The 23,391-nt window shown below is 36.3% G+C and overlaps 1 protein-coding gene across 2 annotated transcripts in view; it reads left to right on the plus strand.

The window, feature by feature from the left end:
• MCU (mitochondrial calcium uniporter) overlaps positions 1–23,391 on the plus strand; it is a 146,460-nt gene that overhangs the window by 58,667 nt on the left and 64,402 nt on the right. Inside the window, exon 1 of one of the 2 annotated variants that reach the window (XM_070752268.1) lies at positions 22,250–22,311. The exons of the other annotated variant lie outside the window; for it this stretch is intronic. The gene's annotated coding sequence lies outside the window, so the exon portion shown is untranslated. Of the gene's footprint in view, positions 1–22,249; positions 22,312–23,391 lie in introns of those variants that run through there. 2 annotated transcript variants of the gene reach the window in all.

Consider the following 23,391-nt stretch of genomic DNA (forward strand, 5'->3'; position numbering starts at 1 on the left):
ATTTTGTTGGAATACAACAGAACATGAAAAAGTAGTAAAGTCAGAAATTTTATTAGAATATACAGAGTAAGAAATAGGAGAGGAGGTGGTAAAAGAGATTTTGGAAACAGGAAGAAGAGCTGCAGACTGGACAGCAATTGTGTAAAAGGAATTTGCTCCTGATGAACATAGATTAACTCCAAATTTAACATCAGACCTACAATCAAGATGTAAACAATGCCCTAATCAAGGAATTGCCAAAGAAGCTGACAGTAAACAGGATCCAATCTGTGTCAGTCATGGCACCAGAGGTTTAGCATAAGCGCTTTCAGGCTCATGCTGGAACCCAACATCAGGGAACTTCTCTCTAGCAGAGTGTGTGCTTCAAGCTATTCTCTGTGTGATATTTATATGGTGCCTGTTGTGTGTAGCTTTCTACGGATTAGGGTGTTGATGGCTGACTATTAAGTCATTGGCTGTTGTTTCCTTGTGCTGCCAAGCCCTCTCCTAAGTACTTGATAAACTGGTGGTATATCAGCACTCCTGTTGACTGACAAGGGGCCCATTTTCCAGGCTTCAGTCACTTCCCCGGCTGTTTTTGTGCCTGCTAATCCAACAATCTTAATAGCTACAAAACTGAGTGTACGTCTTTGTTTATTGCAATATATTTGGTTTCATTCAAAACAGTAAATAGCCGAACCAAAAGCCACCAAATAATGACAGGGCAAGCCAGTAGAATATAACTAGAGAGTCCAGCTTCCCATAGAAAACCACCTTTGACTGACACTCTCCATAGACACTTGAATAGAAATTGAGATCAAAACCCACTCCCTATCAGCATGATGATGTTACCTAGTTTGGGTAATGAAACATCTTCAAGAAAGCAACCAAACTGAGAGGGGCGGGGTCAATGGTCACAGCGCCACGGGGCTCCCTCATTCTTATGAGGGAATCCCCGAATCCCCACTGTCCGAGGGTCTTGGTTCTTCTGAACCGGGCCCGATCCTCCCTGCAGGGGAGGTGACATAGGGGACGCTACCGGGGGTCTGGTTGGGGGCTACCATGCCCCACCAGATGAACCGGCTTAATCTCACGCCGGCGGTGGTGCTAGGTCGGCCAGGTTGCCATGTCTGGCCAATGTAGTCGTGAAAGACAACACAACGCAGAGATTGAAGAAGCCTGGAAAAATCTGGAAAGAGGATGGATTCGAACGTTGGCGAGATGACGAAATATTTTATTTTTATTTTTTTTAATATATTTTTATTTTATTTATATGACTTACAAACATTTAGACATCAAACAATACAACATTAAACATTTACACTTAATATATTTACAAGATTTATTTTTTAACAATTCTATTTACTATACCTTTTTCTTGATTTCCACCCAATTGTAAATTTTTTCCCACACTTTGTAATAGTCCTTATTTTGTTGATTTTGAATTTCGTATGTTAATTTGCTAAATTTGGCGCAGTCTAATATTTTTTTAATTACCGTTTCTTTGTTTGGAATCTTATCTTGTTTCCAGACTTGTGCATATGCTAATCTTGCAGCAGTAAGTAAGTGATTTATTAAGTAGTAATTTTCTTTGCTATGTTTGCCTCTAATTATGCCTAATAAATACATTTCCGGTTTTATTTCAATTTTATAGCCCAATATTTCTTCCATCCATGCCCTAATTTGAATCCAAAATTTTTTTGCTTCGTTACATTGCCACCATATGTGGTAGTATGTTCCCACTTCTTTTTTACACTTCCAACATTTGTTACTAATGTTTACATTCATTTTGGCTAGGCGTGCTGGCGCATAATGCCATCGGAAGAACATTTTATAAAGATTTTCTTTATATGGTGTTGACAAAGTCATCTTATAATTAACTGACCATAGTTTTTCCCAGTCTTCTAGCTGAATTGCATATCCAAAGTTGGTCATCCAAGATATCATGTTAGGTTTAACAATTTCTTCGATGTTTTCATAGTTTAATAGATAAATATACATTTTGGTTATAAATTTTTTGTCAGATCCTGTCAATATTTTGTCTATTTCATTTTGTTTATTACATATTCCAAATTGTACCAAGTCCCTTTTATATCTGCTTTGAATTTGGTAATATGGAAGCCAATCTATTACTATACCTTCCTCTTTAAGTCTTTCTCTAGTTTTAAGACTTCCTTTAGTATTTAATAGGGCTTCGTAGGTTATTTTTTGTTCTTGGCTTATTATGTTTGGATGAATTTGAGCTTCTAGAGTGGATAACCATCTGGGAATTTCGTTGTAATGTTTTTTCCTGACTTTCCGCCAGTGTGTCAATAGTGTATTTCGAATTTGGTGTTGTTTAAAGTGAGAATGTTTTGAGTGTTCTTTTTCCCACAAATGTGCGTGCCATCCTTCATTTATATCGTGGCCTTCTATTGTTAGAATTCTAGGATTTTCAAGGTTGACCCATTCTTTAATCCATAGTAATTTAGTGGCTTGGTAGTATATTTCTAAGTTGGGTAAACCGAATCCTCCTCTTGTTCTTAAATCTTGTAGGGCTTTCATGTTTATTCTAGGTTTTTTATTGCACCAGATAAATTTAGAAATTATTTTATTTATTTTAGCAAAGAACGATTTGTTTAGTTGTATTGGTGCTGTTTGGAAGAGATAGAGCCACCTTGGAAGTATATTAGACTTTATTGTATTGATCCTTCCCATTAAGGATAGATTTAACTTTGACCATTTTTCTAAATCTTCTTTTGTTTTTGTTAATAATTTTGTATAATTTAGTTCTTTCAGTGAAGAATACCTTGTCGTAAACCAAATCCCTAGATATTTAATTTTCTTTTCTATTTGAAAACCTGTTTCTTTTATTAATAATTTGTTTAAATCTTGATTACAATTCTTGGTTAATATTTTAGTTTTGTTCCTATTTATTTTTAAGCCGGCCACTTTCCCATAGTTCTCTAATTCTTTTACTAAATATATCATTGAGCTAACTGGATTCTCTAAGAAGAAGACCAGATCATCAGCGAAGGCCTGTGTTTTATAAATTTGTTGTTTAATTTGGGTGCCCTGTATTGATGATTCCCCTCTAATTCGGTTTAATAGTATTTCTATAGACATTATATATATTAAGGGAGATAGTGGACAGCCTTGTCTCACTCCTTTTTTAATATCGAATGTATTGGTTAAATCTCCATTTATAATTATCCTTGCCTTTTGTTTGGAGTATATTTTATTTATTGTATTTTCAAAGTTCTCTCCTAAATCCATAGTATTTATTAATTTTTTGAAAAAGTTCCAATTGAGGTTATCGAAGGCTTTCTCAGCATCTAGAAATAGCATTGCAAACTCCTTATCATTATGGCTTTCATAATATTCTAGCATATTTAATGTAATTCTTATATTATTTCTAATTTGTCTGTTAGGTAAGAAACCATTCTGATCAGAGTGTATTATTTTGTTTAATATTTTTTTAAATCTGTCTGCTATTATTGCCATATAGATTTTGTAGTCTACATTTAACAGGGATATTGGTCTATAATTCTTAATATACTTTGGATCTGTGTCTTCTTTATGTATCAGCGTTATGTTAGCTTCTTGCCATGATACCGGGCATTCTCCGTTCGTTAACATTTTATTATAAATTTCTAATAATAATTCTCCCGTTACATGGAATGTTGCTTTATAGAATTCAATTGGGAAGCCATCTGGGCCTGGTGTTTTATTATTATTCTGTTTCATAATTGTTCTTTCCAATTCTTCTTTTGTTATTTCTTTGTTTAATATTTCTTTATCTTCTTTACTTATTAAATTGATTTTACATGTCTCTAAATATTTTAATATATCTTCTTCCTTAATATTTTCTTCACTATACAATTCTTTATAGTATTCTAATGCAATTTCTTTCTTTTTTTTTAACTGGTAATGTGTTATTTCTTTTTTATCTGTTAATTGTTGGATTAATTTCTTCTCTCTTTCTTTCCTCAATTTATACGATAGCCATCTGCCAGGTTTATTTGCGTGCTCAAATTGATTTTGTTTTACTTCTCTTAGTTTCTTAGTTACTTCTTCTATCTCTATTAATTCTAGTTTGTGTTTTATCAGCATAATTTGTTGCCTTATATTAGGGTTTCCTGGGTCTTTTTGGGATTCTTTTTCTAATTTTCCTAATTTAAATATCCACTCTTTTTGATTTTGTCTTTTTTCCTTGTTTTTTCTTGATTTATAGGCTATTGTTAAGCCTCTTTGATAGGCTTTTGCTGTATCCCATAAATTCTGGAGGGAGGTATCTGGATTGTTATTTTCTTTTAAAAATAATTTCATTTCTCTTTCAATCCAATCTATATATTCTTGTTCTTTTAATAATTGTAGATCTAATCTCCAACTCCTATTTTTTTTCTCCTCCTCATTCCATATAATTTTTATTGGGTTATGATCAGCCCAATCGTTTTTATCAATTTGAATTCGTTTTATTAAGTTTCCTATCTTATTATTAACCCACGCCATATCAATCCTAGACCAACTTTGGTGCGCATTGGAGTAGAATGTATATTCTTTTTTATTTTGGTTCCTTGTTCTCCAACAATCCCTCAGGTTTAATTCTTCACACATCTGATCAAACGTTTTTGGCAGTACTTTTCTTTTTTTATATCGATTTTTATTAGCACTTTTGTAATCCTTAATGGGATCAATAATACCGTTAAAGTCACCTATCATGCAAATGTCTTCTACTTCTAATTCAATCAGTTTCTGGTGCAAGTTATAGAAGAATTTTTTTAAATTTTTATTTGGTGCATAAATTACTACTAATGATACAAATACATTAACAATTTTAACTGTCATGATTAAAGTTCTTCCCTTTTTATCTGCATATATTTTCCTTGGATCTAATTCTTTTTTAACGTAAACTGCAATCCCTCTTTTTTTGTTATGTGATAAGGACGTAAATACTTTCCCAATTTTCTCATTTTCTAATTGCTTTTCATTTTTTTGTGGAATGTGTACTTCCTGTAGACAAACAATGTCTAAATTTTGTTTTTGTAATTTATTGAATATACTATTTCTTTTCATAAATGAGTTTAAGCCATTTACATTAATTGAGATTAATTTAATTTCTGTTCCCATCCCCCTTTAATTCCTTATTTGTCTTCTGTTTGTCCTGTTTTCTTTCTGTGCTCTTGTCAATATTCTTTCTTCCTCCTGTACTATATCTTTAGAAGTTCCTTCTTTCCCGCTATCTGATTCTACCTGGGGTTCTTCTATCTCTTTTTGACTTCCTGTTTCCACCCTCTCTTCCGCTATTAATTCATCATAAAATTCTTGTGCCATTAGTTCGTTATTTACTTTTATTTTTTTCCTCTTCCATGTGATAAGCATCCCCTCCGGAATTAACCATCTGAAGGTAATTTTACTTTGATTTAACAAATCTGCCAACGGTCGGTATCCCCTTCGATTGTCCCTTAATTTTTTTGGGATTTGCTTAAGAACTCTGATTTCCTTCCCATTATGAATTATTGCTTCGTCTTTTGTAATTTTCAATATTTCATTTCTAATCTCCTTTTTTACACATCTCACGTGTACTTCCCTAGGAAGCTTATGTTTTCGGGCGTAGTTAGTGTTCACCCTGTAAATCTCATCTATTCCATTAGCTGTTTCTTGTTTATCTTTTTGTAATATATTAGCTATCATTTCTGTCATTGTCTCTACTAAATTCTCATCTTTCTCTTCTTCTACATTTTGGAATCTGACGTAAAATTCTGCTCTATCGACCTCAAAATTAATTATTGATTCTTCTAACTCTCTATTTAATTGCATCAATTTATCATCCATTGTTACTACTTTTTTGTCATTTTGTTCTACTTTCTTTTCAATTTGTTCTATTCTCCTTTCATTTTTTTCCAAAATTTGATGGATTATTTCAATTTTATTGTCCATTTTTTGCATATCTTCCCTCATTGCCTCATGGTTCCTATCTAATTTTCCCTCCAGTTTGAGCATTGTTTCTTGAATTGCCATTAATGCCTCCTGCGTTGTTTGTGGGGTGTTGCTAATATTACCAGTACTGCTGGCCTTTTCTGTTGCTAACATGCTAACTATTGATTTTTGGGTTGAGGGGGAGCCAGATGGTTTTTTTGTATATTTCTGGAAAGTTGCCATTTTAATCTTTTTAATTGATTATTAACTTGAATGACTAATGACGAAATATTTTAAGCAATGTGCTGGTGAGTGCGGAGAGACGGAAGGAGATTTAAAATGGATTGTTTTTATTTATTTTTTACTTTCAGAAGCAGAAATGCCTATGATTGGTGCGGAAGCGGCTGATCGGCTATGGGGTGATTAGCAGAAAGCTGTAAAAATGTAGCTAATTGCCCAAAATTGTTGTTCTTTTCTCTTCGAGGATATTTAAAGATTTTAAAGATTTGGAGCTTGAATTTGGATTTTATTTGGATTTATTAAGATACTTTTTCTTCTTCTGATGACGTCACTTCCCTTTGTAACAACTGAAGAGAATAATTAACTATGATAATTCACTGCCACCTTCTGGTCGGAGGAGTCATTGCAAGGAATTTCCACGACACATATTTGTACCAGATGGTTTTATATTTGTTTTTTGCTGGAAGGTTGCAAGCTGTTCATTTTCTATCTATATTGTGGAAAGAACGTTGTTCCAAGCTTGTTTTGGAACATGGCTATTTAGAAGAAATCTTTTTGAAGCTGGGAGGTGATATTGGATATAGTCTGAAGAATATACTGGTTAATCCCATTGGAGATAGATTGGAGACATACTGAATAATCTCAGTGGAGACAGATTGGAGACAGACTGGAGTGTTATCTGGGCAAGTATGGACCAAGGAATACGAAAATAAAACAACCAGGCTCAGAAAAGCACCAAGGTTCCCCGAAAGGTATTTTAGTCCACAGAAGAAGAGTAGGGATGTGGCAAGTGTTTCAGAAAAGCCCCTCCCTAGTTTTCTAGAGAGTGAAGGGGGTGGGGGGAAAATTCTTGCAATGTTTCCTTATGAAGTAGAATGATAGAGCTGGTATTCATATCTTCTTGTCTAGACTACCTTGGAGGCACTGTTCCCTCAGCGGTGCTATGAGCTATAGCGCAGGAGATTTGAGATCTTGGCGCAGGAATTTACAATTCTGGCGCAGAGATCTCAAATCTTCCCCTCCCCCCCTGCAGATTCTATCCCGGTGGCCGGAAAAACTTGGAAACCGAAAAGGAAGCTCCGCTTCCGGTCTCGCAATTTTTTGCTGAGGGCAAATGGGTACCATTTGTTGGGGGTCCATGGAAAGGTAGGGTTTTGCCTTCTCTTTCTGCTCAAGATCCCCATATACAATTGGTGGGCCACTGTGTGACACAGGATGCTGGAATCGGTGGGCTTTGGCCCGATTCAGGATGGCTCTTCTTATGTTCTATACTCATTGAACTGTCTGCTAAATCACTTTAGCATATTATTTTTGTAGTTGTTTGCAAAATAATTTGGTGTACTTCAGAATTCTACTATTTATAAAAGATTACTCTGGGACAGTGTTGAGAATAGCCTGAGACAATTGTGAAACCAAAAAGAAAAATGCATTTTCTATGAAAGGCCCAGCTAGTAAGATTCCTCACTAGTGCCAACAAATTGGGATGCCATGGGTAGTGAAAATAATGTTTCTGTGGCTGTCATTGTTACTTGTAAAATGAAATTGTTCTATGCCTGCTGGCTTTTAGATCTATTATTTTCCTTGGCAGAGGGGATAATGTTAGGCAACTTGAAAGCAACTTTTGTTCCTCCAGAAGGGGGACTGGTAAATTATAGGAACTTTTTGAATTGTTTTTATCTACAATTCTATCAAGTTATCATTTTCATTTCAGAGAAAAAAGTGGGAGGAAACACCCAAATTTTATGCATTGTTAAAGCTATAGTTAAAGGCTCTAGGTGACAGGTTTTGTGGAATAATCAGTCATGCTGTAACAGCAGAAAATATTGCGCTGTTGCAGCTTCCGATTTTAAATAATGGGATGCAAATGGACTTTCAAAATGAAAAGATGAGACTTTTGTGAAAAATCTGTACTGCATTCCCCTTTGTTCCATATTCTTTGGGCTGAATATCTTTAAAGAATAAAGGAAGGAGGTTTTCTTTAAGAAAGTGTACATCTCTCTCTCTCTCTCTCTCTCTCTCTCTCTCTCTCTCTCTCTCTCTCTCTCTCTCTCTCTCTCTCTCTCTCTCTAAGACTTCTGGATTTCAACTGGACTTTTCTATGCTGGCTGAGGAATTTTGGGACGCCCTTGATTTAAACAATAGATCTCTAAATAGAAGCATTGATAGTGCCATTACTAGCTTCAATACTATGAGTTAGGGTTTTTTATGGTATTAAAATTGTTCATTTGCTACTTTTAAGGTGTTTTTTTTACAATTTGATAATGAAAAAAAGTGTCCAGCCTTTTATTTATCATTAAATATGAAAACATGGTGTAAAGTTTTGTAATTGTTTTTCTGGAATCTGGTACATTAGAATTCGGCAGTAAACCAGCAAGCATGAGTAGTTTCATGAATTAGGTACAAGTAGCAACTGAAGTGGCACTTATCAATATTCTTTGCAATGCTTTTCCATGATAACTGATGGTTAGATGAAGCAAGCATGTTTTACAACTTGTTTTGAGTATGGGTTTGAGTATGGTTTTTACAACTTGTATTGAGTAGTGTATTGGCATAGCCTGTTGCTGTTCATTTCTTGGTTCTGCAAAAATATCCAGTGTCAACTTAGAAAAACAAAGGTAAGTAGGGGACTGGAGGCTAAACCGTACAATGAATGGCTATAGGAAGTGGATATGTCTAGTCTAACGGTTGCCATTTTGTTCAAAAATAATTCTGCCCTGAGTCATCTGAGGTGGCACAGATTAACAGGTGTTCTATTGCTAGCCATTCATTGGTTTTCTTGGACCACTTTTCCCACTTGTTTTTAAACTGGGTGGTGGCTCCTTCCCCCTGAACAGCCAGCTACTGATTTGAGGCAATGGGCCTTTACAGTGGGTTCAAGGTTCGTCCTCAGTCGCCTCGCAGTGCTATTTAATTGCGGCCTTCTGCTGATTCAGCAGGTCTTTGACCTCACTAGTCACAATTTAAGGCCCTGGGTGGTTGCCCCTCTACTGTGGGAGGATGGGTCCCTGGCTGCTGCCATACTCCTTTCTCTATCAGCTCAGGAGCAGCAGACTTTTTGTGTGTCTGCCTTATTCTGTGTTATCACCTGCATTTCAATGACCTTGCCTCCGTCTGTCCTCCTGTATGGACCCAGGTTGCATGATACCTTCATCCACGCTAGGCATTCAGCACCCATTAATTTGATTTTATTTTTCCTCCTTTAGGATGGATCAAGACACAGTGTCTTCTTCCTATCATAGGGGTTTTGGTTCCTTTTCGTCACCTCAGATAGAGTGCCCAGAACTTTGGCTCAGCCCAGACCTGCCAATCTGATGGCTACAAAAAAACTTAAAATGATGGGTCCGCCCTCCATGAAGGCTTATAAGGCTGATTTGAAGACGGCTTTGAACGTCAAAGAGTGTTAAGACAAGGAGTCAGCAAGGGCAGAAGAAGCCTTAGAGTGCAACTCCTCAGCTGGGCATCACAGGGAACTTGAGGTTTTTGGGCAGCCTGCTTCAACTGATTACCGACCGATCAGAGTATGGATGATGGCGCAGGTTCCCAGGGGCGGGCCACCTCAGATCATCTGGAGGTTCTGGATTCTTGGCCTGCCCAGAGTATGTCAGCTTCAAAGGGTGGTCATCGGGCTTCCCCGTCAGCCACTTTTACCCCTACTGTGTGGGTGCTCTGCCAGGAGGGGGTTTTGGACCAAGAAATCCTCCCCTTCTGTTAAGTCTTGGTTGGCTGCAGCCATCAAGGAAGGGATTGTTACTGAACTGCATCAGAGACCTGTTGCCCCTGCAGTTATGCCTCCGGTGTCTGAGGTCCCATTAGAACAAGCAGGGGGATTTTGTGGTTATGAGGGGGGCTATTCTGCTGGTCAGTTGGATGCCAGCCAGATTTCCATTTCTGAGGGGAAACTGTCAGAGGAGGTGGATTATTTGGACATGGATCCAGAACCTTCATCCAAACCTTCCTTCAAGGGTAGCCTCTTTGATCCAGCCTTATTTAGACTGCTCCTGGCCATAGCCCACCTGGACATTGATTCTAATGACTTTGTGCAACCCCAGGGCCCTGAGGAGCAGCAGGAGGGCTTTCTCTTTTCTGAACAGGAGGCTGCAACTGATTCCATCCTGATTCCCGACATGTTCCTGGACGTGATTAGACACCAGTGGAACAGAGTGTCATTGCGGTGACTGCCAGCTGCAGGACTGAATTTCTTTGGAGGACTTCCAGAGTCACTAGGACCTATCCAAAATTATTGCTGCAGCTGAGTTTATGGTGGATGCCAGCTTACTGTGGGCAAGTTTCCAGCCCGATCCATTGCTTCCTCTGTTACAGCACAGCGGTTACTCTGGCTGTGCCATTGGTGGATGGATGCCAAGAACCTCTGGAAACTCACTTCTGGGCCCTTTGAAGGGGGGGGGGGGGAATCTCTTTGTCTTTGCTTTGGAACCCTTTCTCATAGAGACCAAAGATAAGGGGGCATCCTTCTTTAGGCCTTCTCCCTATTTCAGGTGGCCCATCTACAGGCAGGGGGGAACTGAGATGAGTTTCTTCTGTCAATACAGCCCTACCAGCACAGGTCCAATTTTCAGACTGACGTCCCCGCCTTCAGCAGTAGAGGTAGGCCACAAAAACAATTCAGGTACCAGGGACAAGGTGGCGGCTCCAAGCTTTCCGCCGCTAGAAATAGCTTGGGGCCTGATTCCCTCCTTCGGGGGTGACTAGCTCTTTTCGCAGCTCGCTGGGAAGAGACTACCTCCAAAGCCTGGGGCAGCGGGGTCAAGGCTTCTATTCAATTTTGTTTCTCATGCCCAAATCCTTGAGTGGGTGCAGGGCAATTCTCAACCTAGAGGGACTAAACCAATATCTGGTCTACAGGTGGTTTAAGATGCACCCCCTCCGTTCCATCTTAGTTGGGATCCAGGAGGGGAACTTCCGGTCTTCTGTAGATCTCATGGAGGTCTACACCAAGAACTTTGGTGGTCTTCTAGACCCCATACCAGACATACAAATTGCTGTCCAACTTCTTGAAAATTGCTGTCTATACCATAATCAGAATAATTTGATTATTCTGTATTCTGTAAGTTGTCATCTTACTAGCTATGGTACAAGGAGAATAGAATGTTGTACTAACCTGTGCTGTACAGTAATGAGTCAGCATTATGCAGTTGTATTATCAATCTCAAAGGGCAATATAACAATGCCCAGAGAAATTCATAACTCTTAGTCACTCAGAATGGTATAATTTCCTATCTCTAAGGGGTTAAACTAAGAATAGAAGCCAGATTATAGGAAGAGAACACGAAATAAAGTTTATGTATCATTTATGTCATGGCATTTGGTAATATCTCTCCTCTGGTGGACACCCATTGTAAGGCTCTAAAATAAGTAATATTTTGTGCGACAGGTTGCACCAATTTATCACATTTCTCTGAATTCTCTGACATGGTATATCTGTGTGCATGCATTGTTTTTTCACAGGGGAAAAGGTGGTCGGTGTTGACCACATTTTCCTTCTTCTGCAGGCATTGACATAGGATTGGAAATGGTGAAAGGAGGAAGTGCTTATTTTTCCTAACAATCTTTACAGCTAATTCATCATCATACGAAGCAACACAAAATACGATTTCACATGATATGCAAAGATGAAAGGAAACAGTTCTGCCTCGTGTAATATCAAATTCTTACAGTAAGCTAGATTTGGTTGCTTGTTTTACCTTTATTTTTTTTGAAAAATCAAGAATATGAAAGGCAGGCTGTGCTCTCTTTCCAAATTTATTTATTTATTTATTGGATTTGTATGCCGCCCCACTCCATGGACTCGGGGCAGCTCACGACATTTCAACAATAAACAGTGTACATACAGTTCTCAGTAGAAAAGTAATTTAGCTCAGATGGGGCACTTGGTAGGCCAAATGAACCCATTGCCATTAGTGTTCCATGGTTTCTTATCTTAGTATCTTAAGATACAAAGAACTATTGAAAGAACAATTTATGTTAAAATCAAGAGAAGAATTAGAAGAAAATGGGAGACCCCTAGATTGGTGGACATATTTACAAATACACGATACATATCAAAAAGATAAGGCAGGATATGGTTTTCAAATAGGGAAGAGTGGTCTAGATAAGATAATTACAGGAACAGACACAAAATTAATTGGCAAAATTTATAAATTTCTAATCAATTGTGAAATGGAGGTGGAGATAGTTAAAGAAAATATGATCAGTTGGGGAAATTTTTTTTGGATATTCGATTGAATTAGACAAATGGGAAAAATGTGGTTCTTAAACTAGCAAATTACTAAGTCAAATGCATTTAAAGAAAATCAATGTAAGATGTTCTACCGGTGGCATCTAGCCCCTGAGAGAATTTCAAAAAATGTTCCCTAGTGATATCACCAGTGTGCTGGAAATGTAAAAAAGAGAAAGGATCTTTTTACCATTTGTGGTGGACGTGTATTAAAGCAAAAACCTATTGGAAAATTATAGAGGAATGGTTATTAGAAATTTTAAAAGAAATTTTAAAAGAAAAAACTGAGAAACCCCCCGAATTCTTTCTATTGGGGATTTTTAACAAATCATATAAAAAGGAAGATAAATACTTGATTACACAAATTTTAACAGCGGCTAGAATAATATACATTCAACTATGGAAAAATGTGAATATTACAAAAAAAGAAATGATTATTAAATTTTTTTTAGAATGTGCCGAAAAGGATAAGTTAACTAAAATATTAGATGGGAAAGAAGAAACGGACTATAACAGTTTGGGATAAATTTTATAACTGGTTTAAACATAGAAATGACCAATATGTAAAAAGAATGCAAGGTTTAAAAGGATCAATAAGCAATATTTTTTCTTTTTTTTTTCTTAAAATCTCTGAAGTTTCTTTTTTTAAAATTTTATTTATTTTCTTCCAAATATTGTTTTACTAAAACTTTTTTCTTTTTATTCTATAAAGTGTACACTTTTGACAGCGAATATAGATTTAAATGTTCTAATTCGGATGTAAAAACTTACCGTATATAACTCCATATGTGGTTCTGGCGGAAATTGAGTTATGTGTATCCATTTTTTATGTCTGTGAGTTTTGTCTGTTTTTAATTTTAAATTGTGTTTTACATTTTTAAAAAAAATAGTGTTCCATGGTTATGTGTGTTTATGTGTGCTGAGTTACTAAGGTTGGTGAGAATAAAACAGCAGTACCTAATTAGAGCACAATTCCATATGAACAGGCTGACTGCTGATATTAAGTACAGAAATGTCTTAAATAAATAATAAGCAATCCTTCCCACGCACAACAAGAACAGACCCTGTGGAAAATTCTTGCCATTTTGCTTAACGTTGAATTGACAGAGGAAGCATTATATTAAGCTTCACCTGCTATTTCATAGTCTGCTTTTATTTGAAGAGAATTTTTTTTCCTGAGAAGGAAGCTTCAAGTAACAATTAGCTGAAAGTATGTTCAAAAAAGGGCATCCCAAAGGTGCTTTTTTCAAAATGCAACTGGACTTTCTTTGTTTTTTTCTTGAAGACATTTTACACTGCTCAAAAAAATAAAGGGAATACTTGAACAACACAATATAACTCCAGGTAAATCAAACTTCTGTAAAATCAAACTGTCCACTGATTGACAATCAGTTTCACATGCTATTGTGCACATTCAACTTTGTACAGAACAAAGTATTCAATGAGAATACAGTATTTCATTCATTCAGATCTAGGATCTCCAAGTCTTCGAAGAGGGGCGGCATACAGGTGTAATAAATTATTATTATTAATTATTATTATTATTTGAGTGTTCCCTTTATTTTTTTGAGCAGTATACTTCTCATCTAAGAAGCCTCTTCAGTTCTGACTCAGTCAAATGGTCAGTCAGAACTGAAGAAGCTTCTTGGATGAGAAGCAAAACATCTTTAAGGAAAAAAAACAAAGAAAGTGCATTAATATCTGTAACTAAGAGTAATGGTTATTACGTAAAATATCTGTAATCAAGTCTTGGGTTTTGTGGGTTCTGTTATTTGGAAGGAACCCCCAATCCCAATTATTTTTACAGACTAGAGAAGTGGTGAGGATCTGGTTTAATTTATCATATCATTGCCAGTTATTTTTCCACTTGTTATTTAACACAGACACATCTCCAGATTTCAAGGAAACTTAACTTTGTGCCCCAAATTAATTGCCAGATCATTTCAGTACCATTGGTTTGGGGTATTTCTAATGTGAACTAACTTTTGAAGCCTGTGAGTGTTAAATTTTAAATCATAATGTAAAGATAAATCTAATTCTATGTTTGAAACAAATTCTATGTTCCCATGGGAATAATTGAATGGCTATTTTTTTCCACTTAGAACAATATATGTGGAAGATAGGTTCCATCAAAATGTTTGATTTTTAATGCTGCCTTTAGGTAGCCAAGATTTACTAACATAATTTTGATGCACTTGGCTTGATAACATTTGCTTTAACTTAATATAAAATCCTAGCATAAATGTTTATTTCTTTTTTAAAGGGAAACATTTCCTTACTGTAGACTTGAATATCAGAATGCCATTGCTATCATCTTTGATGCTTTTATTTGATTTGTATTCTCTGTAAGTGGTTGTCAGATTGATATGTTAATGTACTTAAGTATATACTACCATAGGGAACTCTGTGTTTTCAGTTTGATATCTTCAGCTTGCATTTATTTTCTGTTAATATTTTACTACTTTAGTAAACAACATTGACAAATACCATAAAAATATTTCATAACTGAAAAAGAACTATTAATAACCTTCATTTCTACACACATAATCCTTCCTACAGGGGTTTATCAAAAAGTGTTTAAATAAGCTGTCTCTGTGTGATTCCCATATTCTATAGTTGAATGTTATTATCCAAAGCTCTTTAAAGAAATCTTGTGCAGCACAGTTTGTTAAAAAGAAGCTTTATGAATGAAATATGAAAAATGAGTCAGGCTGAGTTCAAGCCCACATACCTTCTGTTTACATTGCTTATTTTCCTATTTCTCCAGTAGAAGTGGTATCAGCCTCAGAATGAATAAACTCTTTTACCAGACCAGTTTTTGCAGAATTAAAACTGTGCAACTATAAAGTGTTACTGGGATTGCTTACATTTCATTTTTAAGCCCCATCAACAAGTGCATATTGGAAGCTGTTACCTATTGTTCTGTTGTCAATTGCTTCCATTATTTTTGTGCTCCAATTGATGACATTCTAAAGAATATTCTGCATGGATCTTGCTTAAAAGAATTACCGTATTTTTCAGAGTATAAGATGCACCGGAGTATAAGATGCACCTTAGTTTTGGGGGAGGAAAATAGGGAAAAGAATCTGCTTACCAAATATTCATCTGGCTAGCATCCTTAGTCTGGTCAGTTTCAGCACATTATTTTATCCCCTGGTAGGGCTTTAAAAGAAAATCTTATTTGGAGAGAGTAACAACGAAAGAGCTGGGAAGCTAGTAAGAGCTGGGAACATTGTTAGAATCTGGTTAGGGCTGGAAAGAAAAATTCTGACCAAGTAGAGCAATGAAAAAAAAACCTGCAAAGACTTAGGGCTTGGAAAACATTATTCACAGATAATAACAATGAAAGACCTTGCAAGCCGGTGAGAGCTGGGAACATAGTTAGCACTTGATTAGGGTTGGAAAGAAACATTCAGAGCAAATAGAACAATTTTTAAAAACCGTTCAAAGACAGGGTTTGGAAAACATTATTCACAGAGAGTAACAGTGAAAGAGCTTGCAAGCGGGCAAGAGCTGGGAACATTATTAGCACCTGGTTAGGGCTGAAAAGAAACATTTGGAGCAAGTTAGAGCAATGAAAAAAAACTGCAAAGACAGGGCTTGGAAAACATTCTTAGCAGAGAATAACAATGAAAGACCTTGCAATCTGGTAAGAGATGGGAACATCGTTAGCACCTGGTTAGGGCTGGAAAGAAACTTACTTGGAGCAAGTTAGAGTTATGAAAAAAACTCTGCAAAGACTTAGGACTTGGAAAACATTATTCGCAGACAGTAACAATGAAAGAACCTGCAAGGTAAGAGCTGGGAAGATTGTTAGCAGCTAGTTAGGGTTGGGAGAAAAAAGGTTTGAAAAAAGCTGCATTCTGAGTATAAGGCTCACCTGAATTTTCAACCTCTTTTACGGAGGAAAAAGGTACATCTTATACTTCAAAAAATACGGTACTTTTGATTTGAGGGAGCACCTTAGCTGGTTGAATTCCCTTAAGTTTTTCTCTACTGGGACTCCAGCTGTGATCTGCCATCTGCCCATCGATTCTTAGCTTGAAAGCAGACTTGGCCCATAGGTTGTAACCTTGGAGGTCTTCTAATCCAATCCCTTGCTCAAGCAGGAAACCCTATACCACTTCAGACAAATGGTTGTCCAATCTTTTTTTACAAAATCCAGTGTTGTAGCACCCACAACTTCTAAAGGCAAGTCATCCCACTAATTAATTGTTCTAACTGAAACTGGAATTTCTCCTTAGTTCTAGGTTGATTCTCTCCTTCATTAGTTTCCACCCATTGCTTCTTGTCCTGCCTTCAGATACTTTGGAGAATAAGATGACTTCTTCTTTGGGGCAACCTCTAAGATATTGGACCACTGCTATCAGGTCACCTCTACTCCTTCTTTTCATTAAATTAGACATACCGAATTTCTGCACCCGTTTTTATGTTTTAACCTTCAGTCCCCTAATCATCTTTGTTGTTCTTCTCAGCACTTTTACTAAACTCACAACATCTTTTTTATATCGTGACGATCAAAGCTAGATGCAATATTCCAAGTGTCCAACAATTCAGCATAGTTGATGATCTGAAAAATAATATCTCTTTAATGAGATCTTGCAAAATTTGTATTAGTTTGCTTAAGATAGCCCCACTAAAGTCAATGTAAGTTCAAGGAGTTACCAGTGGGTCTGTTCTGTTCTGAATCCAAACAATTAATAGTATTTTAGTGCTCTAATAGCTAGCTGAGGTGTGTTCCATATGAATTTGTTCTGTGTTCAATGGATTTTAAATAATGTTTTTGTAATTTGATGTTCTTTATAAATAAATTTGATGAACATTCAACAGTAGAAATAGATTGAATACAGAAATAGTAATTTTATGTTTCTTTATACTCTTGCTTATAAAGTTTAAACCTTATGTAAGGTTTACATAACTTTATGTAAGAAATGCAGTGTTCCTTATACAGTACCTAGTTCATATACAGTAGCAGTTCATATATACTATGTATAAAGTACCAATTCATATACAGTACCTATAAATAGAAAATTTGGTATAGCATTTTCTAAAAATAGACACAAATATTAATGGGTATTGCTGAAAAGGATCTATTTATTTTCAGGATGAAAAAACATTTGCAGTAGACTATTTATACATATGTTTATGTATTCATTATATACTTGTTTAAATTCAGATATTTTTTACAACTCATCTACTTTAAATTTTCTTCCCTCAATCCCCCCCAACAACAGGACAATGACATAAAATAAATTAAAGCTTTTGTACTTTAATTGTAAAGTATTTATTAAAAGATTAGAAACTATTTAATTATTAAACCTTAGTTTGCTATTTTTGGACTTAATTCTGACTCAGTGTTTATCTTACTGTTTTGCTTCAAGGTAAATTGAGCAATTTGAAACCTCTGGAACAGAGGTGTCAAACCCACGTCACAACAGCATCACATGATGTATTGGAACTTTTTTCCCGTTCGCTAAACTGGGTGTGGCCAGCACATGACATATCTGGCCCATGGGACAGGAGTTTGAAAGCCCTGACTTACAGCCAATGATGGAATTATCCTAGAATCAGAGAACTCAATAGCAATCCTTTTAACTGCAATTAATCTTTTAGCCTCCTTTTGAAAGGATGGTGGTGGTTGTTTTTAAGTTTAGGGAATTAAAAAAAATAGGCAATGAATATGGGGAAGCTAGCGATGAGAAAAAGAAATATTAGAAATTATTTCATTTTGAACCACTGGAATGACTTTGATAATTTAATTATTCATGTTTTAATAAAATGTAGAATCAAAATTAAAAGCTTTGATACCAAATTGCATTTAAAGAAAGTTACATTTGTTTCATTTATAGTTACTAATACTAAATCTTAGATCACATTTCCAGATCTGAACAGGCTATTTTTTGTTAAACTCATTCTGATTTAAACTGTAATGCTTCCTAAATATTAGCAAAATATCATTTGTTACTTATGCATGCCTTTAATGATGTTTTGAAGCTTAGTTTGGTGCTCAGATTTCCAGGGAGTAATTCCCTTGGACTCATGGAGAGCTGCTTTGGCGTTGATATCAAAAAGATCATGCTGTTAGATAAAAGCAACTTCAGAGATTCAATTTAGTGGTGACTGTAGGGATTATGATTGATTCGGAAAGAATTGAACGTGGGTGTATATAGCCTGATAGCACAACAAATTTATACAGAAATAGCAGATTCTTTAGTTAAAGGCCTGCTGTTTTGATAAGAGGATAAAATAACAACAACAACAACAACAACAATAATAATAACAACAACAACACAGCAGTGGCAATAATAATAATAGTTACTGTTGTTGTTATTATTATTATTACTATTATTCTAATCATCATCTAGCTTAATGAAAAGAAGGAGTAGAGGTGACATGATAGCAGTGTTCCAATATCTCAGCGAATGCCACAAAGAAGAGGGAGTTAAGCATTTTAAGATTTATTTTGCTCAACTGTTCTCAATCTTTATCTACACTGGGCTACTTCAGTGTTTGATTGGTGTTCTCCTTGCCAGCTGTATTGCAATATACCTGGTGGGGAAGAGTAGACATCCAAATTAATTAGCCAACTCTGCCTGCAATTAGGGCTCAAGGCATTGAATTAAAGAATAAACATGTACTGATTTTCATGTGCTATCATCAGCCTATTTCAACCTGAAAAAGGAAAGACACTCAGTGTTTTCAATTTTTCTTTCCCAGAAAGCTTAACTTTCTAAAGCCATCTCTAAAATGGCAGAAATAAATGCATACATGTAGTCTCAACATACAACCACAATTGGAACTGTAATTTCAGCAAAACTATGAAAAAACACATTGCATCATGTGATCACAAGATGCTGCAATGAGTCATAAATGCCAGCCAATTGCCAAGTGCCTGATCATATGACAGGGCGGCCCTTATAACTTCGAGAATAGGTCAAAAGTCTATCATAATTTAACAGTTGTTAAATAATCAATCATTAATTCACGACTCACAGAATAAAAATCTATAGGTTCTTTTACTCTTCAAGTCAATGTGTTGAAAGATGTGTTTTATGTATGACTGACAATTAACCATTTAACTAATTAGTTAAATCAACCATTTAATTAATTAGTTAAATTAGTTTTGTCACCTTTCAGTCCTTTATTGCCCTTTGAATACTGAAATAATGTGGTCTTCATTTGCGTTATTTTATGTGAGGTAGATACCGCATATACTTGAGTATAAGCCGAACCGAGTATAAGCCGAGGTTAGAAAATGCAGTGGCTATTGGTAACTTATAAAAATGGAAAGCAATAAAATTACATTAATTGAGACATCAGTAGATTAAATGTTTTAGAATATTTATTTTAAAGAAAACCAGTAAACTAGCTCTGTAAATTTAAAAGAGGGTAAACAAAAGCAATCTGGTATTAACAATAAATTAAAAAGTAAAAAAAGTAGCTCAATCAGCAACCAAGCTAAAACCTAAGAGTTAAAATCCTTCAAAACTGGATTCCTCCTCATCAACTGTATGTCCATCATCAACTCCCAGAATTCCTGCACCAGTCATGCTACCTCAGGAGTGGGAGTTGAAGTCCACAAGCCTTAATCTTGCCAGGTTTGAAGACCCTTGCTTAAATCAAACTTCCATATGATAAATATTCAGATTTTCCATTTAAAACATACTTCATGTTGTACATACTCCTAGTCAGTTGGATGATGATGAAGAGCTTGAGGACTCTGATAGACATAGTGTTTATGAATTAGTGGTGAGCCCTGGGTTACAAGTATTAGAACAGGTGGCAGGCCAGCCACAGGATGTTGCTATGAGTCCAGAATCTAGCGAGGAAGAAACAGACGTTCGCTGGGTTAATCCTCAATTCAGAAGGGTCCAAAAACGCAAGGAACAGGTGTTAGGAAAAAGATATTAAGGGGAGGAATGGGTTAAATACTGGAGTGATGTATTTGGTACGTCAGGGGGCCAGTGGGGAAGAAGGGTGGAGTTTCAATGTTGTAGTGCTAAAATGAAATGTGTTTCCATTCAGCTCCGGAACGAGCAAGTTCATTCTGGGTTATTTTACAGTAATTCCTGCTGTTTTTGAATCGTGCTGTGAGTACATAAATCTTGGGAGACGGAGGAGGCTGGAAGGAATGTATGTGGAATGTAATTAAGAGAGATAACGGGAGAAAAGGAATGTGCTAGTCTGAATTGCATTTTGAACACGGAAGTGAAGAGAATAAAAATGGAGTTTCTTTGTTTATGAAATACTGCATTTAGTAAGAGTTATTTTTAATAGCTAAAGTTCTACCAGAAACCAGAACACTTCATAAGTTAAAATTATTACTGTCTCCATAGGTCAGTAAATAACAATTGGGGGTTACTCAATCAGGTTAGGTTACAAGCGGTGTGCCACAAGGGTCTGTTCTGGGTCCTATTCTTTTTAATATGTTTGTGAGTGACATAGGGGAAGGTTTGGGAGGGAAGGTTTGCCTATTTGCCGATGACTCTAAAGTGTGCAATAGGGTTGATATTCCTGGAGGCGTCTGTAATATGGTAAATGATTTAGCTTTACTAGATAAATGGTCAAAGCAATGGAAACTGCAGTTTAATGTTTCCAAATGTAAAATAATGCACTTGGGGAAAAGGAATCCTCAATCTGAGTATTGTATTGGCAGTTCTGTGTTAGCAAATACTTCAGAAGAAAAGGATTTAGGGGTAGTGATTTCTGACAGTCTCAAAATGGGTGAGCAGTGCAGTCAGGCGGTAGGGAAAGCAAGTAGGATGCTTGGCTGCATAGCTAGAGGTATAACAAGCAGGAAGAGGGAGATTGTGATCCCGCTTTATAGAGCACTGGTGAGACCCCATTTGGAATACTGTGTTCAGTTCTGGAGACCTCACCTACAAAAAGATATTGACAAAATTGAACGGGTCCAAAGACGGGCTACAAGAATGGTGGAAGGTCTTAAGCATAAAACGTATCAGCCTGGAGGACAGAAGGAAAAGGGGGGACATGATCGAAACATTTAAATATATTAAAGGGTTAAATAAGGTTCAGGAGGGAAGTGTTTTTAATAGGAAAGTGAACACAAGAACAAGGGGACACAATCTGAAGTTAGTTGGGGGAAAGATCAAAAGCAACATGAGAAAATATTATTTTACTGAAAGAGTAGTAGATCCTTGGAACAAACTTCCAGCAGACGTGGTAGATAAATCCACAGTAACTGAATTTAAACATGCCTGGGATAAACATATATCCATCCTAAGATAAAATACAGAAAATAGTATAAGGGCAGACTAGATGGACCATGAGGTCTTTTTCTGCCGTCAGACTTCTATGTTTCTATGTTTCTATTAATTGTAAAATCTTTCTTCTACATGATATTTATCTTGCATAAGGAGAAACAATAGGTAGATCTATTTGTATTATGTAGAACAAATGATTAACGCCAAAATTCATGCTATTATATTTTCCTAACCTTTATATTGTTTTAAACAAGTCAGCATTAACAATCCTCTTGGGTATGATAAGTATAGTTGGAAGAAAAAGTTTAATTATACAGTTATCCCCATTTGAATCAATATTTTATTACAAAATTACCTCTTTTGTTACTAGAAATTAATCAAATTTAAATGGGTAACTTACATTTTACTTTCTGATCAAGAGAGAAAGCCATGGTTCCTTCGTTCTGAAAGTCTCTTCAACCTTCCCACCTTTCCCCCCAGTGCTTCCTGTACAGGAGGAGCTGTGATTGGTTCAGCCTGCTGTCAATCAGGCAGCTCTCTCAGTGCCTTCTTTCTGTGTAGAGGAGGAAGTGTGATTGGTTCAGCCTGCTGCCAATCAGGCAGCTGAGGGGTGTTGCCTGCAAGAGCAGAAGCAGCCATGCAAAGAAAAAAGGCTTGTGTTTCCTTCCTCCCTGCCTTTCACATCGGAACTGCACCGGAACTGCACTTTGGGAAATGCTGCACGGGAGTTTTTAGGTCAGTGAAGGTCGGCGACTCGAATATAAGCCCAGGTTAGATTTTTCAGCATATTTTTTGTGCTAAAAATCTTGGCTTATACTCAAGTATATACGGTATGTTCATATGTTTTAAGTGAGGTAGATATTGCGTTATTTTATGTGAGGTAGATATGTTCCTGATGTTTTTAATGTTATTTTTACATTTGTGAAGAATTCATCATCAAATCTTTATTTGATCATAGACCAGCATGTAAAGTACAGAAATCTCAGTTAGTTAAAATGAAATACAAGAGAAAAGGCATGATGCACCGGCCCGCTTGTCTTTGGGTTTCTGGCATTCTGGCACATGCATGGACATTCCAGTTTGGACATTTTAGTTCAGTTTAATAGTGCTTAGTAATAGTTTTACTAACAATAACAAATAGGGTTTGTTAAGGCCAGAAGGGGGACAAATTAGGGCCCCTATTGCTAAATCCAACTCCCTTCTGCCCAGCCCCAATCAGTTCACACTCATTCAAGCAAACCAGTTGTTAAATTCTCATTTTACTAAGTGAAAGATGAATCAGCCTTGAGCCACTCCGGACCAAAGGAATTGAACTCCAGGCAGTGAGCAGAGTCAGCCTGCAATCTGCATTCTAACCATTAGGCCACCACAGCTCCTCCATATTTTTATGTTTGGTTTTCTCTTTTTTGTGTGTGTGATTTTTAAATATATATATACAGTATATACAGGATAGTTAGCATTTTATTCTTTGATTTCAAGGTACGTTCTGATTTTAGGTGTGCATTGTTGATTATTTTGGGTGTTTGCATAGTCAGAAGTGCATCTCAGCTATCATCGGCTGCTCAGTTTTCCAACCATGTTTATTATGCTACTTTTCATCTATTTAGAAAATAGCAATTTGAACTTTATCAAATATAGCAAGGGCATCTTCCATGCATAAAAGACGTTAGCAACTCATTAGTGAAACCTGACTAAAGAGTTGCCATTATGGTCTTAGAGAGCAACAGCATACCTCAGCTATTTTAAGGTTGAGTTTATCCTGATGAGCATGTGGGAGGGAGAGAAAGTGTATGTGTAAAGTAACCTATTATTTAG

The sequence above is a fragment of the Erythrolamprus reginae genome, chromosome 5 (assembly GCF_031021105.1).
Source record: "Erythrolamprus reginae isolate rEryReg1 chromosome 5, rEryReg1.hap1, whole genome shotgun sequence".
Classification (NCBI taxonomy): domain Eukaryota; kingdom Metazoa; phylum Chordata; class Lepidosauria; order Squamata; family Dipsadidae; genus Erythrolamprus; species Erythrolamprus reginae.